This window comes from Manacus candei, unplaced genomic scaffold (assembly GCF_025592945.1).
Source record: "Manacus candei isolate 608988 ecotype Guabito, Panama unplaced genomic scaffold, ASM2559294v1 h1tg000008l, whole genome shotgun sequence".
NCBI lineage: Eukaryota > Metazoa > Chordata > Aves > Passeriformes > Pipridae > Manacus > Manacus candei.
The window spans coordinates 20,111,842-20,132,548 of NW_026138056.1; the positions used below are offsets into that span (position 1 = coordinate 20,111,842).

Below are 20,707 nucleotides of genomic sequence, written 5' to 3' on the forward strand. Positions count from 1 at the left end.
CTTCCAGCTACAGTAATCTACTGTATTAGAGATTTAAACAAACTTAGGGAAAATAGTTGTATGAAGCTTTTAATTTTAGCTTAAGCTTCTGTGTCACTGTAGAACTGAAAGCAAAGGTAGTTAAATTAGGATAATTAATCATGGAACAACTTACACAGAGGGATATAATGAATTTTCCATCAATTTGCAAGTTCTGTAAATCAAGTAAGAGTCTTCTCTTAGAAAATGCTGTTTGTAATCCATGGATGTTGTACTTGACAAAAAAAAATTAGGTTAAATTAGATGCCATCCGCGTTAGCATCTTGAAGTTGTTTCTGGAGTAGTTCCTTCAAATGTGAGGGTTTAGAACTTTAGTTTGTATTTCTATGTCTAACAATGTATCAAGGAGCACAACCTTGAGGCAGAAAAGGTCATTTTAATTAAAAAGTTTGTGTTCAGGACTCCTGTATCAACACTTTCCTTTTCTCCTATTCCTGCCCAATATCTTGTGGATGTGGCAGTTTGGAAACCCTGTCTGTCTGCTGCTACAGGTCCTGTCAAATTAAACCTACCTGCCCAGGAAAATTTGGGTTCGAGCTGACAAAAATCAACATATATATTTATCACTTTTAGGAAAAGTCTTCCAATGTGTGGAGTTGCAGGTCGTAACTTCCCAAAGGGAGATGTGCAGAAGCTTTAGACATTGTAGTCAGCCCATGTGACTAATATAATTGCATCTTCTTAGTGAATAACTTCTGTAGATGTGAAGCAGACTTTGAAGCAAATCAGTTGACACCTACACAGGACTAAATTATAACATCCTTATTAAATTGCTATGCTGTCTAAGTGCTGAAGTATTGTCAATACAGAGAAAGTCTGTTCCCAACAATTCTTTGAATGTTGAAAATCACTTGAAATTTGCTGGATTAAAAAGTTAACTTGCATAGTTAGGTTATTTGCCTGTGAAATGAGGAAAGATAATCAAGATCATTAAAAGCATAAAACATGAGAGAATAATGTCAAATGTACTTTAGGAATACCTATTGAATTTTGTTCACATCCCACATATTTTATCTTAATTTTTTTAGTTAGTGACCAAATGGTGACTTTTGGTATACTACTTTTTCTTTAAAGTGTAATAAAATTATTCTTTTCTGGTTTGTGTTAAGCAAATTGAAACATATTCTGCTTGAATTGCATTATATGAAACACTTTCTCAGCAGGGACTGAGAAAACATGCTTCTGAAAATTTATCCCCTTTTTTATTATCATAGAGAGGTGGTAGATGCCACATCCCTGGAAATGTTAAAGGTTAGGTTGAACAGAGCTCTGAGCAACCTGATCTAGTTAAAGATGTCCCTGCTCACTGCAGGGGGCTTGGACTAGATGACCTTCAAAGGTCCCTTCCAATGCAAACTATTCTATGATCCTGTGAGGATAACTGGAAATTTAAATGCATTGTTTGTACAGTATGCAAATGTAGCAGTAGACATTATAGCATTACAATAAAAATTAAGATAGATACCTCTTTCGATGTTGGACTTAATTCAAAAGTTTGTTCCTTCTGTCCGTAGTGCTTTTATTACTAAATTTTGTATGTTACACAGGCATCTCCTTAGATGCCTCATATATTAAGCTTCAGACTGTTCAAATTCAATGTTTGGGGTTTAGTACTTGTTTGGGTGCCTATCTTTGTAGAGAACTTGCACAAAATTTTCTGCGGGAACATCATGTTGTCAACTTTTGCAAGGAGGAATGCCATATAATATTTTATTAATCTGATGGAATCATCAAAATGCACATCTTTAGGAATATGTGATTGCCTCCAGTGAAAAATACATATTTTGATATAGAAAAATGTTGCTTGTGTTTTTGAAGATTTTTTTTTTGTCACCAAAATGACCGGTATAATTTTCCTAGCTGTGGATTCTTTTAAAATTCTGAAGGTTAAGCAGTGTGTTAGAGGTCCATCTCCATTATTTAAAAAGAATTGCTAGGTGGTTTCAGAATCAGTGACAGGATAGGATGATCTCTCTCAGTTACCCTTTGGCTTCAGGGTAGAAGAGAGTCCTCGCTTTATGGACTGGTGATGTGTGACTGACTAGTTGAAAGTTCCTGTACATCTTTTCATTTATGACTGGTGCTTTGAAATAACTATCTGCTTTGTGAATTCTGTTCCTGCTTTGAAAGCTTTTTTAGAAATACTGTCTGTTCTTTCCTTCTTCCCTGGCCTCAGTGCTGTTAAGTGAGGATAAGAGTTATCAAAGGAAGACTATGAACGTGGCAACCCATGGAAATGCCCTATCTCCTGTCTGTGGCTTTTTGCCCTGCATCTAGTGACATGATGTGCCTGCTTGATATTTTTATTTATAAGGTGTAAGAAAAGTTTCAAAATGTTACATTATGTTATGCTAAGTTATGTTTATGTTAGAACAGAGTGAGAATGTAGGTTACTCCTGAGGTTTGACATTTGACAGTCAAGTGGCCCAAATCAAGGTCAAACCCATGGAAGTATTCTGCAACTGGTGCCCCTTTCAGGCCTTACCACAGTGGCCCAATACAAGGTTGATAAATGTTTATAAAAGGAGCAATAAGTGGCAATGTCCTCAGAAGAGAAGTGTAAAGCCTTTTGATTCAAACTGTTGATTTATACTGCTCTTAGCAGTAGTGGTTGGTTTGGCTGCTTGCCCCTTGCCTGTTTGCCAGCTTCCTGCTACTTGGAGGTGAACAGGGTCCTGGATTTGCTACTTCTGGGGTATGGAAGTGCTGTACCATTGCACTGAAATTCTGTCTATAATTTTCATTAAAATCTTTTAACCAGTGAACATTTTTTTATAATTAGCTGTAAACAAAGAAAAGTAAGCAATCATCGCATCTTATGTATTTTTTACTTCTGTACAGAATTGCCTCAAATGGCCTGTTTCTAAGCTGGAATTGCATCAATATACAAAGCTGTTTCCTTCTCTGCTTCTCAAAATTGTGGTGTGCAGCATGAAAAGTTATTATTAAATGCCTCTGATGAAGGCAGACTTTTGCAGAGCTGGCATATTATGCTTAATTCCTACTTTTATAACCATCTGCTGTTGTCCGAAGCACTGAGCCCATGGCCTGGAGGTGGACTCCACTTCTTGTAGTCCAGGGAGGAAGGCTTTTGGTAAGACATCCCATTTCCATGCTTCGCTGGGCATGATGCAAGAACTCCTTCTGCCACCTCATTAAAGTTAAATCATCGATATCCTATACCCAGCACTCTTTTTCCCTGCAAGTGTGATACTGTTTTATTGTTCCTATCAATGATGATAGTGAAATATTGAAACAGGTCACAAAGGGGAAGCTTTAAACTCCTTGTAATTTCTTGCAGTCCAATGTTAGGCATATTTAATAAACAGCAGTCATGCTTTAATGTAGTTTATAGGAAAAGATTTTAGTGTGTTGACTTAAGCCTTCCCAAGTCCCCATCTTGGTCGGTAGTGTGAGGTCTTGGGAAGCTCCCCTGCTTTAGGTCTGATGCAGACAAAACCTGGATGTGAGAGCCAGGTCCCCAGGCTTGGCTGGTGACAGGGATTCGACTGACTGCTGAAGCAGGCAGCACATCTGTGCCTGGCTGACATCTATACGCCCTTGTACTTGCCTTTTTTTTCAGTGTTGATATGTTTTTATAAATACTTTAGTACTCACTGTCTTCTGCTTTGCAAAGTAAGTTTTAGAAATAATCTCTCATTTATATCCTCTTTGTATGTTTGACCCCCCTGGCCTGACCCCAAGTCAAAGGTTTGTATATCTTCTTATTCCCAGCAAAGTGGACTGTGGGGTTTTGTTTTGAAGCCAAACTGTAGACTTAGTATTTCCTGTCATGGATAATGTATCCGTTTCATGTCTCTTATTACTAACGTTTCATTTGTTGACTGATTTAAAGTCAAAACTGGGTTCACCTGTTTGTATATTTTCTCCTCCAGTTGTAAAACATCTGAAGGCAAACAATTACAGTTGAATAATCAGGAACCAAGTTAGTCTTCCTGGTTACACTGGGTTGTGAAGAGAGAAATGACAGTCTGGGTATGAAGCAGGGTAAGCAAGTGGTTGTCCTCAAATGAATAGAGATTAAAATGAATTCTTGCTACTTTGGGATTGTAAGAACTTGCTGATGAACAGTCTTTACCTGGAAACTTGCATGTAGAAGTGTAGGCTGGAGAGTCTTTCAGGCCAGAGGAAAGTTTGCTTTTATAGGCTGTAATGTCCATCTGTTTTTTGGTCATGCATAATGAATCAATAAGTCAATGACTATTTGCCTCAACTGATTCGTCCTGCTACTTGTTTCTTATTTTTTCTGAAGGATCTGGTTTTTTGTTTGGGTTTTGTTTTTGTGGGGGAATTTTTTTGGCTTTTGTTTGTTTGTTTTGTTGTTTGATTTTTTTGTTGTTGTTGGATTTTTTTTGTTTGGTTTGGGTTGGTTTTTTTTTTTTGTTTGGGGTGTGTGTGGTTGTTGGTTTTTTGTTTTTTTTTTGGTGGGATTTTTTTGGGGTGGGGTGGGTGTTTTTGTCCTCTGCATTTGCAAATGTCTCATTATTAATAATTTGTGCTTGTTCTAGTTCTCAGGCTTATATTGTAAATTTGGTTCTTGTTAAGTTGGCCAGTGAGCAAACAAAAGTGACCTAAAACTTCTCCAAAATGTGTGCATGCTTGGTATTCAATAACTTTCCTACTTCTCGATTTCCTGTAGGTCTGATGAAAGTGCCATACTGCCTCTAGTCGTTCAGGTACTTTGGAGAACCACTCTGCAGTTCCATGGCATCATTCTGTGGCAAAATTATTTGGGCAGGTTTTACTTCAGCATCAAAATGTGTCCTGAAAACCTGAGAGCTGTTTTGATCTGATCATTTAATCAGATTGGATGTCACTTTTATTGTTTCTGATGTGGGTCATTGTCCGTTGGTCACATCCAAGGGCGAAGTAACACATCTCATGTGGGGGTTCACTATCAGGATGGAAGGGTTAGGACTCTCGTGTCTCTTGCACAGCTTGTCGTATGCAGATCTGCCAAGATGACAGAAAGATTAGAGGCTACAGCAAAGTTGTTTTATAATTTGCGTAAAAATCTACTTCTCTTATTGTGGCTTGATTCGCTACAAAAACAGTCATGAGTCCAAGTCTGTTGAAGGCATTAAGGTACATTTGTGTAACTTTGATGTTGCAAAGAAAGGGTTTTGGAAGCGTCTGTGCGTTCCAGAGTACCATTCTTAAAATGATAATGGTGTCGCTATTAAAAGCCAGAGAGACCTTGTCAGGTCTAAAATCTGTCTCATGCATAGTTTTGCTTGTATTTCCATGCTTTTCTTATGCTTAGTAGAGTTCAAATCTACCCAGCAGATCAGTATGGCTGATTTCTGGGAAGTTTGTTGTGAGAATGCAGGCAGGGTAGTGTAATATAAATGATTCCCTCTTCAGCTGCATATAATTAATTGCTCTCATGTATATTTGCATCGATGTCTTAAGATTTCTCCCAAATAGCAGTCAAAGATGGTTATAGCATATGGTTGCTCCTATTGTCTGTTCTAAAGTCAAACCAATTACTTAGCTTGCATCTTATGAACAACAAAGTGGTTATCTTTTGTGGGGACTATGAAAAATTAAAAAAGCTAAATTGCAAACTCAAAAGGAGGACAGTTCAGAATTTGGTTTACTTCTAGGGTTGTACCCTGGCTGACATTCAGAAGCCTTTATATTTGGGAATAACTCTTTGAGATAGCATATGCTGACATCTTCCCTGGATCATCAGTAGCAACTCAGAGAGTACACTGTGTTTTTTTAAAATTTGAAAATTAACTGCTTTAATGATGTCATTTTTAGGACATTTAATTGACTTTTTTTAACTGATACAGAAGTCACCAAAAACTCATACAAAGGGTCTCTTATTTTGCTTTAGTTTCAACTTCCATTCCCTGTTTTATGGTTCTCTGCAATGTTTATAGCAATAAGGTGGTACGGTATTTTTCTATTCTCTTTCACAGGGAAAACTTAAGAAACTTGATTGTTCTGATTAAATTTCTGAGTCTTATTTACTTAAACTGAATCATGGTAACAGGCCCCTTCTTAAATCCATCTTCTCCTGTCACTTTGTGCTGGTTTTGGCTGGGATGGAGTTAATTTTCTTCATAGTAGCTGGTATGGAGACATGTTTTGGATTTGTGCTGAAACCAGTGTTGATAATGCAGTCATGTTTTTCTTATTGCTGAGCAGTGCTTGCATGGTGTCAGGGCCTTTTCTGCTTCTCACACCACCCCACACTGGAATAATTTTACTTTTTGTCATATACCTTGTTTTCCTTACCGTTTGTGGTCTGTCTTTGAACTCTTAAGTTGGCTGTTGTCACTGAACCCAGGAATGCTCACAAGCGTACAGTCTTTCTTCTTTCAAGTCCCTTGGCAAGAGATGTATATTCACAGAGACTGAAGAGGGTAGGAGATTGTACATTAGTATATAAACTCAGTTCATAAATTCCCAGTTTCAGTTTTTAGTTGGTACCCCTTGAACCCACAAACTTTTGTTTGTGCTTTCAGCTGGGGAGTGCTTTCAATCATCTGCTGCTTTTCAGTGGAGTTTCTTGAGGGAATAGTTTTCAGTAACAGTTGTGTTTATCCTCTTTGATAACCACCTGTCTTAGCAGACCTAATTCTGATTGCTTTTTTGTTGTCATTAATTTGTTTGGCATTCCTCGGGTGCACAAAGAAAGTGACAGGATGGAAACCCATCAGACAGAACAAAAGCTACTGCTTTGTTCAAGTACTTTAATTTTCCTGCCCTTCATTTTCCTCTAAGACCGTTTCTTTGTCAAGAGAACAACCATCTCTTTTTACTCATCTTTGGAGTCCTGTTTTACCGGGTTGCCCACTCTAATTTTTCTGTTGTGATGTCTATACATATTTTAATTTATTTTTTAACTCTAGAAGACAAAACCTCTCCTGCAGAATCAGGTACCATGCTGACCAGAAAACCTGGTTTTTTTTGTGTTCCTTTTTTTTCCTTTTATATTATTATAACTGATACAAACTTTTAATGAAACCCTTGGCCTTGAAGACTAGAAAAGAAAGTATTTGACAATGTGGGGAGAAAACTAATGAAGATAAACTGCTTTTTGTCTCTTCTTGTAGCTATGATTCTCAGACGTGTGTACTTACACACCAGCAAACAAAAATATTAGTGTGTTGGACTTGGTAATCTACTTCTAATTGAAGCTTTGTGCCAATATAATTAACATTTAGCAGATTAGTGCACTCTATGCTTCTGTAAATGTACAGTAACTCTCCCTTATAATATATAGTGGATGGATAGTTGTGCCGATCCAGAGTCTCCTAGTGAAATACTCACAGCTGCAATAATAGTGGTAGTGAAACCATGAGACCTTTAACAATGTTACTACCTTTCAGTTGTCCAGTTGATGTAACTCTTGCTTGAGAAAATTAGCAATATTTTCATCAAGCTTTGTGGTGAATAAGGCTCCTCTTAGTTCCTTATAGGTGTTTTACTTTGCAATGAAATTTATTACTATTGATCTGTGTCGGGGTCAGTATTTTTAATAACTGTGTATAAAGTCAGAAAAAACGAATGTTGTTCCATCTCAGAAGTAAAACCTCCAATACTGAAGATACTTATGCTTTTATTAGCCAGCAAAAGTAATATAGAGTAATAACTAATGTAATGCTGTGCAAATTGCAAACATATTAATGTTAATTGTGGGGACTGCCCAACTTATGATTTTTCTGTTTATCTTTAATTTGATCCCTTCAGCTTTTCAGTGGCTTAATCCTGACCACGCAAACAGATTACAGTTTAGTTTTATTGTTGTTGTTAATGAAAACGAATCTGTCTACGGGTATAGAAATCGCTGGATTTAGTGGATATGGCCCCTTCCTAACAAAACTCCATGAATTAATGTTTCTGAAAATTGTGGTCTCTAAATTGACACATTTCAATTCATGTTTGATGTGAGCTTTTTTACCTGAAAGTTATGGAGATGTGAGAGTAGTGAGTCTATACCTCCTGCCTGTGAAAATTTAGGTCTTCATTAAACAGGTTGAATAGTTTTGGCACAATATGCATTGGTAAATATTCCCTTGTTTCTAGTTGAAGGCTGAGATCTTCTATACCTGTTCTGCTTTGTTAAATAACTTTATTCTCTCACAGATGTTTGGCTGAAGAGAGCTTTCATATCTCTTTTGACACAGAGAGTATATCTTATTTATTTGAATAGCTAGATTCTTCCACTGTCTTCTAGTTTCAGTTTCCTTACTTCAGTTTTCCTCCAGTGACAGTGATGAAGGTAATGCCTTATCAAAGCATCGAGTTATCAAATGCTTAATTGTCTGCTGCTGTGCATCTATAGCAGCTTATTTCTTTGTAAATAAATCCTGCATTTTTAAAGACTTTAGTTTGGATAATGGAAAACTCACGGTAGAACTCACGGTAGACTTGAGTGAGGTTTTTGAAGGTTTAGATTGATGCCTTTGGGATTATTAGAATAAGGAGCCCATTCATTTGTTCATTCACGAATCCTTCTAAATCAGGTTTGGCTTCTCTTCTGTGAGGGTCTGTGTATTTTTTTAAGTATTAAAACTTTGATTTCATACTGAGCAAGAGAATGAAAGAGAGGAAGAACATAGCAAGTGAGGATGAAAAGTCTTTTCAGAAAAAAAGCCCAAAGACTTGTTGATACTGGACAGCAAAGCAGGAAACTACACGTGTCATAAAAGGCTCCAGCTTGTTGGATAAAGGCTGAAACTCAGGATGTAGTCTATAAATACAAAACAGTTTCATAAAAATATTTTTAAAATGCAGTTCTGAGCACTTTAGAGAAGAGAAGCTGACTGATAACTGTTCAGCTACTTTAATATATATAATTGTACAGATGCATGCACACATATACATTCATAACATACTTTCATCTGTAAACATGAATATAGTCAACTCAGTGATAAGTATTTCCCAAGGGAGACTGGTAACATTACGAGCACTAGATGTAAATTTGGGAGCTACAGACCATATTCTTTGCAGATTCTAAACCAGCAACTTAGTGGAGAAATAAAAAGGAAGGGAGTCCAATTTCAACAAGCAGAAGGGAAAGAATTTGTGAAGCTGAATATTTGCCTACACAAAAAGTTGTGAACTTCTTTTTCCACAGTATTTTGTCGCAAGTTTTTCTTTTTAAGCATTACACCTAACAGCCTTCTGGGAATTTTTGGGATGTCTTCTATCCTGACCAGTTGATAGTTGTTGAAATTTTCACTCAATTTGGAAATAAAAGTGTTTGTACTTGAACTTGCTGAAACTGTTGGCCAAGAAATACGTCTGGAACAGATTTACTTGCTGCAATTAATGACCACATTCACTTTTTTCCCCTCTGACTTGTCAAATATGAACTTTCAGGGATCTCAAACTACAAGTTGCTACATCCTTTTCCTTGCAAAGTTGCTTTCGTTTTTAGGCTGTTGTTCAGAATTACTGAGTAAAGTACAGTAATTTGGAATATCAGAAAAAATTGTAATAATACAAGAGTGTGTTTCTGATTGGTAGTCTCTTGTTGTACTTTGTTGTATGAAACAAGGCAAGGTTGGAAAAATCTTTTTTTTCTTACCATGTTTTAAGTTTTTTTTTCCTTTACTGAATACCAGAATAACAATACTACAGCAGGCCTGTAATAACGGAGTAGCTGTAATGCTACGTCACTCTGAATATGTTTATGCCTTCATTTTTCTCTTGTTATTATTTCTAATTTACAAGCATTTACATGAAGATACCCGTCTCTCTGAAATCCCTCCATTGTTGCCCATTTCTGTTGTACCAGTTTCAAAGGCAGCCAGTGTCCCAAGGTGAGACTTCATCCACCCACCCAACACAAACAAATCCAGTTGTACTCATGTCAAGACCCAAACTCAGTCAAGTTCCCTAAAGACTGTGAGGGAGGAAGCCCAAAGTAATTGATACCTGACAAAAACTGCTGCCTGTTTGGTGTGTTAACTGTATGAGACACCTGTTTTCTTGAATTCGTGCTTAAACAGTTTTCGCACATATTTTTGAGATTTTTGTTAAAGGAACCCCGTGTTTCATCACATGGTCTGTGACCTGATTGCAGTGCTGTTTCTAGAGTGAATAGCTGATTAGAAAACTAAAATAATTGAACAACTGAAACTGCTCAGAATGGTTTGCTTGAAAGAAGCTGCTGTGCCATCTGCTTGTGCCACTAAGGGTGCTTGATCACATACTGTCAAATAAAAGCAAACCCTAGAAATCTCATGTACCCTACTTTTCTGTATGATTAGAGCTGATCTTACCTCAGGTGGCATTTTGAGAAAAAGAACATAAACAGGGATTTAGGTCATGTCTTGTAACCTACCAAATTCTGTACGGTTGGTTTGCATGTGAAAAGCAGTGGTGAAACATTAATTTCAGGAAGGCATTCTTGTTATCCTTCCCTTCTGATGGAGAAATTTAAGGATTTTTACTTTTAATTCTTCTGAGCATAAGACAGTGTTCTGGAGTGGATATTTAACAAGGACTGTTTTGTCAGCTGGATGGAAGTCATGTGCAGGGAGGTTTACAGTCTGTGTTTCTTGCCTGTCGTGGCACAGCACTCTGCGACTTCCCTGAGAAGATGTGATATGTCACATTTGTGCTCTTTGCTCTGAAGCATTCCCAATGCATATCTCTGACAACATGGGGAAAATAATGACATGAGAGAAATTTAGGATTGATACCTATAGGTCACCTGTGAAACTTCAGAGCTTGGAGATTATGCTGCTAGGACTGGCAATATAAATGCTAGAGACCATCTACAACTGACTGGATGTACAGCTGTCCGGTACTGCTGACTACCTGTTTGCAGGCTTTCAGTCTCCAAATGAAGATGAAGGGTTCTGATTTCTGAAATTTACATTGTCTAAGCCAAAGTTCAGCCTTTCAGGACCCTTGTCCATTTTCAAACTGTGGCTTTGATGATGCACAATGATGAAGCTAAATGCCTTCTCTGTTGCTGTGTCTCCAGGCATTGTTACAGGGAGCCTCTGGGAGTTCCAGGGTGAAGAGATCTTCTTCATCTGGAGACCTCTGCTAAAGGTGAAGACCTCCTAACAGGCCAGACAACCTTAGCAGGACTCAGAAATCATACATCAAGGTAAAACAATTCATTTTTCAAGCAAATTGAATTGGCTGATACAATTTTCAAAATAAGGATTTTTTTTTCTTGCTAAATAAACACAGAAATACATCTCTGAGCTTTCTCCTTTTATGTGTATTCCTCCTTGCTACCTGCTACAAATGTTGTAGTAGCAAATGCTGGAGTGGGGTGAGTGGGAGACAACATACTGCATTGTTGATTAGAGCCAGAAGTAACTCCTTATATTATTAGTAAGAAGATATATTTGCAGTTCTTTGTTCACAATGGAACAGGCTGTTTCTGAGCTCTACAGCACGCTCTGTTTTTAGAAACATATCCCACTTTAATTGTCGTATTCAGAGCTCACTTTGGCCACAAAAATATGAAAACACACTCTGATATCTTCAGCAATGGGAGAAGGACAAGGTTTGCATATCATGAATTTCTGTTTATCAGCACTGTAGTTATTTCTTAGTGTGGTCATCCAGAACCCATTCTTGCTTGTAAAGGACAAATGCTGATGGAAGAAACTTTTTTGAACCTATAAATGCTACAGTCCCAGGCACTCTGGGAGATTTGACTATGCTATGGCTTTGTTAGCTTGCCAGGATTTTGAATGTAGTGATGATATATGCAGAATCTTCCCTTTATACTGACAAGATTAATTGAACTTTGTGTAGAGAGTTGGCTGAAAAAAGTGAGTAGTAGTGGAAATGTTTTCTATGTATTTCTTCAAGATTAAACGTAGGTACTTCTAAAGGTCTGCCAACTTCTCTATTTTTTGAAAATAGCTGTTGCAAGGTGTTAATTTCACTGTTGGAAAGCTTCTTAAATAAATATTTCTTGATTCATCCAAAAAGAATTGCAGATTTTTGTAGTTAATCCTTTATTGATCTTTCTAATTTAGGCTGGAATTAGAGCTCTGAACTAGAACAAAGTTCATTGTCCTACCATCCGTAGAGTAAATCAAGAGTTTTGCGATCAGCACAATCAGTTTTTCAGCTCATAACCTTCCCTTCTGATCTGCTGTACATGCCTGGGAGTCAGACCACCAAGCACATTTAGGCCCCCTCATCCCTTTGTTACACCATGCCCTATCTTTCTGCTTCTCAGTTCTTTGATTTCAGTTGCAACTGTGTTTCTCCAGTCTACTGGCAAGGTCATCTTGAACAACTGAGGATGCTCATTATTCAACTGAGTATTCAAACCTTCACAGAACAGCAAAACTGATGATGATGATTATACACTGATTTCAAACTGAAGGAAAAAAACCAATCCAGAAATACTTATCTCCATAATGTTTCCTTTTGTTACATCTGCTTTAGGAGTACAAGAGACAATGCAAGTTGAGATAACCATGGACTAAAAAAATATAGTATTTCTTCTGAAAGTTATTTAAACGTTTATTTATTTTAAAAGTCCAGTTTTATGCATTGAGAGAGTAAAGACTTCCTAGAAAGTATCCTTATAATCCCATGGGCTGCATGGATGTATCTTAAGTGGGGTGGTGGTGGTTAGGTTTCATGTACAACAGTGTTAGTGTACTGTCAGTGCACAGCATCCAGGATTAAAATGCAACCTTGAATGCTGTCACTGCTTCCAGCAAGGCAGTTTGTTCTTTGCCTTTCTGTCTCTTGTTTCCCTTTGTTGGAAGGGTTTGTTGCTAACCAGAAACACATTATATGAGACAGCCAAAAGTTCTGGTGAAAATCAAGAACAGTTCATAGCCATGAAGATTTTATATTTGCCCTAGATTCTTTTTTTTTTCATTGATGCAGCTGTAACTGTTGTTGTAAATTATATAAATAATTGATCAAGGAGTTCTTGTTACCTTAAATAATGTTATGCTTATTGCTTCTCATAACTGTGCTGCTCTTTGTAGTACTACAGCATAGCTCATACCCTGCTCTGTGTGTGTGTGTTTTATTCCCTTAAAATTTTCTTCTGCTCCCGACCCTTTGCTCTTCCCCTCTTCCCCCTTCCTGGCAAGAACATGTTGTTTCTGCTTCAGTTTATTCCATGATTTGACTGAAAAGCGAGATCTTTTTTAATCAACAGCAACACATTTAAAAAAACCCTCCACAACCCTGGGAACTGTGCAGTGCGCACATCTGTTTTCACATAAGCATGAATTGCTGGCTTTACAAACACGAAGCATGTAGTCCTTGCCACAGACTTAGCTAAAGTGTTCTGTAACTTGAGCCTCTATTTGAAATAAAAACAAAATTGTATAGCTTCTTTACCATACTAATGGAAAACATTTAATTTACTTCTTCAAGCCAACCAAAAGTATGACGCAATGCTGCTCAAGCAGATTTACAGTGCCTTTTCTTCCCTGGAAATCAATACAGCTTGGAAGTGCTGCTATGGGAGCTGGCTAGTTGACTGCGATCCAGCTGCATTCAAATGTAAACTTCTGTACCGCAAACCAAAACTGGTGATTTTGATTTATTCAGGCATCACTCTGTCTTTGAGATATTATGGTGTTGGATTTTATTCTTTGTTTTATTGCCATTAATGTTAGGTTGAATTTCAAAATAGGTAGTTCAGTGGGTTTGTGATTTTTTTTTTTTTTAAATCATTCAGTGATTTTCTACATTTCCTGAATTAAAGTACTTAGGTCTGTGGTAGTGATATCAGCAGAAGCAGATCTATGTACATGGCCATGTGTGCCTTTCAGTGGAGTCTTTTTTCCCTTAAACAAAAAAATAACACCACCAAAAAAACAGGCCTCCACTCAGTGTGAGCATTAAGGGCTAACATAATCGTTTTCCACTTTGTACAGACTAAGCTCTGAGCATCAAATGTTGTTTGATTTTTCTCCCGCTAGAAGAGGCAAAATGGAACAGTGTTCTTTAGCTGAGTCCAAAATAGTTTTTAAAACAAAACTATGGAGTTTATTTAATAAGTGAAACCAACAGTGCAGATTTTCATAGTGCACAAACTTTTATACCTTTGTTTCCCTTCTGATTCCTCACTGCCTCCACTAATGGTTTTGACTTTATTTAAACTCTCTGCTGTAAGAGGCTGTTGGTGTTTCTCTCCTTATTTTTTACCTTAATGGGATTTCATCTTTTCTAAAATAACCCTTAGAATGGGATCCCGGATGCTACCTTGCTCCCTAGATGTATTTCTTTGGGAAGTCTGTCACTGATGGCCTGTGTGCTGATCATGCTTACTTCTACCAGAAGGAAAATCATGACTTGATACTTGCCTGCTAGCTTGCCAGAAGTATATTTCATTTTTTTTTAAAAAAAGAAAAGTTCTACTTCCGTTTCTCACGTAAATTTGATTCTTTTTTTTTTTTTAATCCTCCATTCATTTTTCTCTTTCTTATATGTAACAATCTCACGGTGAAGAAAGAGCCTGAGAAGATAATGTTGACGAATTGAGATCCTTTTTGTAGGGACAGCTTGGGATGTTGTGGGTTAGCGAAGAGGAAGATGGGGATTTGAGTTGTGTGGGAGTCTGGGGTTGGAGGTTTTTTGGAGTTTTTTTTTTCTTGAGATGAATACAGTGAAGATGAGAAACAATGTTGCTGATAGCTGCATTATTTTCTTCGAAAAGGCTACCATATGAGACTTGATAGAGAAGTACATAGAATCCAAATTACAAATATTAATGGTTTGATTTATTTGGAGGAAAAAAGTGGAAACAGAGATTTGTACCAAATTTCAGTGCAGTTTCAAACATTCTTTAATACAATTTTGTAAATTTTCAAACTACTGAATGGTTTTACTCATGGTATAAATTCTGATTTTTAAAGATGCATAGAGTTGGAGAACATATGGTGACAGTGTGATTATCACGTTTTCTATTAAATATAAGGACAACATATATCCAGTTGCTTCTAACTTAGACATAATAAAGATTTCAGCTATTAGATATTGCCCAACAATCTTCAACAGCTTAAGTTTATTCTCTGAAATGCTTCCTGAAGATGGACAAAATGCCTCATTTAATTGGGGTGGCAAATCTGGATCTTTGGTGTTTGTACAATCATAAATGTCTCCCTGGCTGCTATTTGGGAAATAATGTCTTGTGTTGCAGCATATCAAATTACCAGAGATACTGCCCAACAAGGGCATCTTTCAAAGGAATGGTGTTATAAGGAACAACACATAAATCTTTAGAAGAAGAGACATTCAACCATTTCTACTCAGACTATCTAAGTGAAACAGAAATGCAGTTAAATTCAACAAACAGGCTGACACATTTTGGCAATATGTTTAGCCCATAGGTTTTCTGTTTGACTGTTCCAAAATTCTTGTTAGTGTGAAAGGTCTGTCATTTAGCTTTCCTTTTGCCATTTTCTCTATACTAGCACTGGCAATCCAGGCTGGCGTATGCCATAAAGACTTTTAAAGCTACACTTTGAATAAAGCTTACATTTACTACAGAATATTTGCTTTGCATGGTTACAGTACAAGCACTGTGTTCCTGTGTAAGCACTGTAATGAAGTTGTTAAGAAGAAACACTTACAGCATTTGCACTAAAGTTCATGGAGCATGAGATAGCTGCGCTGAGGATGCTGGTACTTGGAAGGGATTAAAAAAAGCTTCTCAGAAATAAACAAAAATAACATTCTCAGAGTAGCAAAACAGTATGCAAGTGATGAGAATAAAGGCACTAATTATTATGTAGAGAATAACCTCACTTGAAATGCCACAATGTGATCCACTTTATGATCTGACTTTCCTAAATATGATTTGAAAAGCAGGAAGTACAGGGCATGACCTAAAAATGGTAGTCTGGAAGCTTCTTTAGGTATGTTGGGTCTGAAATGTAGTTTTTCCACTTGAGTCAAACCTGAATAAACTGTTTTGGGTGTTCATGTTGTCCTTATGGTTCCAGCTCTGCCAGGCATAGCTATTGCTACTTTATTTTAAGAATTACTTGGAATTTGAGTCCTGCTGGAAACAGAATGTTGTCAGGAAGATGCAGTCTTGCTGTTAAGAAACTTAAATAAGATAAGGCTAATCCTATTGTATGCCACTACTTTCGGAGGTAATGTAGACATTTGCCTTTCCTAGTTATAGCACCATACCATTGGCTACCTGCTTTATGGGATTTCTGTCCCTTCTTTTTTTTTTCTCAATTGCTGGCTTAGCTAGACATTAATTTTCAAAATGTTTCACACAGTTGTGGATGGCACTATATTGTGCCAATTTCCAGACTTCCAGCTCTTTTTTTTTCTGAGTCAAAGAAGATGAGAAAAAATTAATGTATGTGTAGACTCTTTGATTATGGAAAATTTAGGTTTCTTTTATGTCGGATGTTTATTTTTTTAATTTATTTATCAGTAGAGATAGAGTAAGGATTAGGACACTGAATACCTTTGAGCTTTTGCTCAGATGATTTATATATTTCAAAAGCAGAAAATCTTTGCACATAATAAGAATTTTTGAACTGTCATTTTGGATTGGTACTGAGCAAAACTTCATCATCCTGCTTCAGAAAGAGCTGGTATCGGTTGTTAAAAAAAACCCAAACAACCAACCAACAGCAACCAAATTTATTCTCCTACAGGTGTAGGAAGATAATCTACTCCCAATATTTGTTTTTTGCCTTGATCTTTTCTGTTTAGAGATAAAACTGCAAACTGACTTGACAACATGGTTATCTTTTGAGTAGTCTAAACCAGCCCTAGATTTCTTAAAACTTGCAGGATAATAGAAAATTTCTAGAGAGTTAGGGTCTTAAGAGTGTATGTTCTTGAAATAAGTTGATTTTGAAAAGGCGTGCTTTTCAGACTCTCCTAAAAATTAGTAACTTTGTAAATCACTTAATCCTAAGAAGTGGTGCATGTCTGTAAGTAATTAGCAGTTGTCTCTTTTTCTTTCTTCTAAAGAATCTGAGACTGACCAGATAGTTATCCCAAGTTTTGACTCACCGGGAAGATCTAGATAAAGAGCAGAAACTTTTTGTTCTTTTATCAGCAGCTGACTGGCTGTGTGGCCTTGGGCATGTCCTCCTCACTTTCTTGCACCCGTTTACCATTGTACCCACTGTTGTTGCCACCACCATAAATTCTTTGTAAGCCTTGTAATCAAAATGCAATTGAAGCTGTTTATTTTTCTGAGTGTACTCAACTTCATTTGCTATGCAGTTCCTCATGACAGTGTAAAGTGCAGTGGAATTATGCAGTTTAGTCCATAAAGAATTTAAACAAGATAAAACCACCTTGTGCAACATGTATTACAGTAAAGTGGATCTGAAGAAAACACACACAGTTTTATTTTAGGGCTACCAGTCTGTACAAAGACTGCAAGTGGGGGATAAAACTATTTGCTTAAAATTGGGAAAACTGTGACTATAAGAGTTAAAATAAGAGGGGAAGAAAATATCTGTCTTAGAAGGAATACGTGGCAGTCTTAATTTGCCTGAGTCTTTAGCAGAGATTTTCCACTTCTGTTTTCTGCCAAGTAAATTGAATTTATGGAGAAAAGCTAAACTCCAAGTGTTGGACTGTTAGTATCTTTTAACAAGGTTAATATGGTGAAGCAAAATATTGATAATAATGAGTTGATGTTTAACAGTGGACCAGCTGAGAGATCCTTGTGTTCCTACATATTGTGAAGATTGAGTGCCCCGTAAGCTTATTGTTTTGTGTTTGGTACTTACTTTTGCATGCATGCCAGGGCATGCTCTGGGAAGAAGCATAAATGTTTTTTTTTCCTTTTTTCTTTCACAAATACATTTATTTCCTGTCTAGAGCTGGAAAAGAGGAGCACAAGAGGGGTTTTGTTAAATACAGCAAAATCTAATTACAGCTTGATTTAAAGCCACATTTACACAATGGCTGAGGGGTGAGTTCACTTCCAGAAAAACAAACTTGTTGGCTTCCTACTGTGCATCGGGGAATCTGAAGATGCATGTCCTGGAGAGCAACTACCTCCCTCTGCTGGCACCAACTTTTCTTACGCTGTGCTGCAGCTCTGCTGCATGATATAAAAACACGACTGTACTCCTATGCAAAGAATAGTGATGCATGAATTTGTTAGTGTATACTCATCTTACTGATTATGCCGCAGGTAGTACATGCCACATCATGTGTTACATGTGATAGGCTTGATGTCTGTTTTCTACAAGCTGTAGAAATCTCGTTCCTCTAAATGAAGAGCTGTTTCCTTCAATTTGTATTTTGAACAGTTATGTCCCTGGTGATTTGAAGGAAAAATATTGGTGAATAAACTAAATTTTCTTGACAATATGGTTTTCACTCAGTGCACATCTCTGAAAGGTGCAAAGTCTCATTCTGATTGCCTGCTGAAGTAATTGAAAACGTGGTTTACTTTCTTCAACTGGTTTAAATGTCCTGCTGTTCTTTTAGCTCAGTTTCTTAGAGGAAAAGGTTGTGCTTCTCCAGTTTACTGGAAGTTCATAATTTATGGTATGTTTTTCTCTTATGGTGATACCTTTTGCTCGAGAACCCCCTCACAGGTGGTTTCATAACAGCAGCTCATAATTGAGATGATGGTCTTTATTCTTTTCTTGTTTCCAGATGATGATTGCCATTTTTAGCAGTTTTGTATTATTGGACTTGCACTTTATTCTGCTACTACTCCTTCCACTTCTGCTACTCTAGTTGATAATAATTAGAGTAGCAGAGTTTAGAAATTAAATATATGCACTGCCACTATCTAGAAAAATCAGGCTCAGTGGAGGTAGAAGATGACTGATGGTGAGACTGAAGTTGCTGTGCTGCTCAGCAGCACTACTGAACCATCTTTGGAAGCTGCTTCATGAAGAGATTTGTGTTAAAGAGAGGCTGGGGCACATGGGTTGGTGTACACAGGAAGTCTTGGGGAAGGAGGAACAGGCATAGGGCAGGAGGGGAGGGAGCAGATCACCATAAGGTTGAGTAGGACCACAAAAACAAAGGAGGGACAACAAAGCTTGCTCAGGAGAAAGCACTGCAGACACACTGGTGGAGAGGCAAAAGTAGAGAAAGAGGGCCTGGCGTGGACAGCATGTGGATGTGAAGTGGTTGAGGGAGATAGGACTCTCTGAGCTGTGTCTTTGAAGTGTGGTTCGTGTTGCAGAAAGGCCAGAAAAGAAGCGGGATGTGGGTGTGCAGAATGCTTTTACTAGAAGTGGTGAGACGAGAGAGTCTGGCAGGGTAGTTCTGACAGAGTGCCCAAATTGGTGATCCCCCCTGACAGTGGGCGGGCCAGCAAGTGAAGAAAGTTGCAAGAGGCAGAGAAGAGGGACAAGATCTTGTAAGATGAATCGTTTTTTCACTGCTAGAGTGATCTCCTTCCTTTTTTTGTTTGGTGCCTCCTCATTTCACACTTCTCAGAGAATTTCAAACCCAGCCATGTTACTGTGATATTGGTGAACTGTATCTGAAACTGATGATGGGGGAAAAAAAGGACCCCAAAGCTTGCTGTGATCCTCAGAGAAGTCAGTGAATGACAATCACATCTCTTTGTATAGCTATACACAACTGCACTCCAAGGACTATAAGACAGTCTCTTTGCCATGAAGTCATACCTAGGGAACTGTCATTCTTAAGTCTTACACACTTCTATTCAGTTTACACAAATTTTTGAAAACATCAATTCACTGTTTCTTGCTGCTTCTTCAGATATTTCTGGGCTTTAGTTAGGTCCTTGCTGGAGTTCCTGCATTTTCTCAGAGAATTAGTCAAGGGAAGGTCATCAGTTGCAGAAAGAGAAATAAATTGTCTTTTCCAGCACTGTTTTGCCTGCATTGTATGTGACCTTCAAGCCTTAAGGTGCCCCAAACTCCGAGGAGTGTGGTCTTAGCCCTTTCCATCATGTAATGTTGAAGTTCTGACTAGTAAAAGGCAGATGAGCATTCACGGAGATAAAAAAGGAGTCAGGTCCCACCTTTCAGTAGTCCTCTCCAAACCAGTATGGTGAAGAAGAATCCTTGAGCACATGTGAGTGTCCAGGGATCAGAATTAATGTTCTGTGTGGCTGTTCACTGAAGGAGAGAGATGCATTCACACTGGAGTACAGTGTCCAGTGAAGTACTCATTGTCACAATTCCTGTGGTCCTTTCTTGGAAATGTCCCTTGTCTCCCAGGTGGCACTGGGCTCTGGCCACACAGATATATAAAGGAGTTTTGTGGCTTTTACATCCTGTCATGTCAACTGGAATTTCTGCCATCAGTTTCTCTAGAGGGGGCAACTTGAGGAGCAGAAGTGTGTGGATTGCCTCAACTTTTTTTTCTGATTATTTTTTATAGTTAAGCGCTTTAAAAAACAAACAAAACAACAACCAACAGTTTGGTAAGCTCCAAGCTACTAGTCAATGTTGACGTGCAGAAATGACTCAGTATGAGCTGCAAGCTTTGTTCTTTTGGAAGCTTTTCTTTCAGGTGTGACAATCGTAAAGTTTTTTCTCCTAGAAGATCCACAGATCTTCCACCCCCCTCCCTAATAATTAAACAAACTAGGTGTTCCTGCTGTTTCTTTGGTGGATACATTTTCAGAGACGCTAACATTTTCAGATACACTAATTGCCAGAGGTGCACTGTCAAAATATTAGGTATGTGATTTTATTACTTCCTAGAATGAGCCATAAAACCTAAAAACAACTAAATTTTGGAG

At 37.6% G+C, this 20,707-nt stretch overlaps 1 protein-coding gene across 5 annotated transcripts in view; it reads left to right on the forward strand.

The window, feature by feature from the left end:
* FAM110B (family with sequence similarity 110 member B) overlaps nt 1-20,707 on the forward strand; it is a 113,332-nt gene that overhangs the window by 19,026 nt on the left and 73,599 nt on the right. For all 5 annotated transcript variants that reach the window (XM_051772045.1, XM_051772023.1, XM_051772010.1 and 2 more), the window contains exon 2: nt 11,015-11,143. The gene's annotated coding sequence lies outside the window, so the exon portion shown is untranslated. The remainder of the gene's footprint in view (nt 1-11,014; nt 11,144-20,707) is intronic.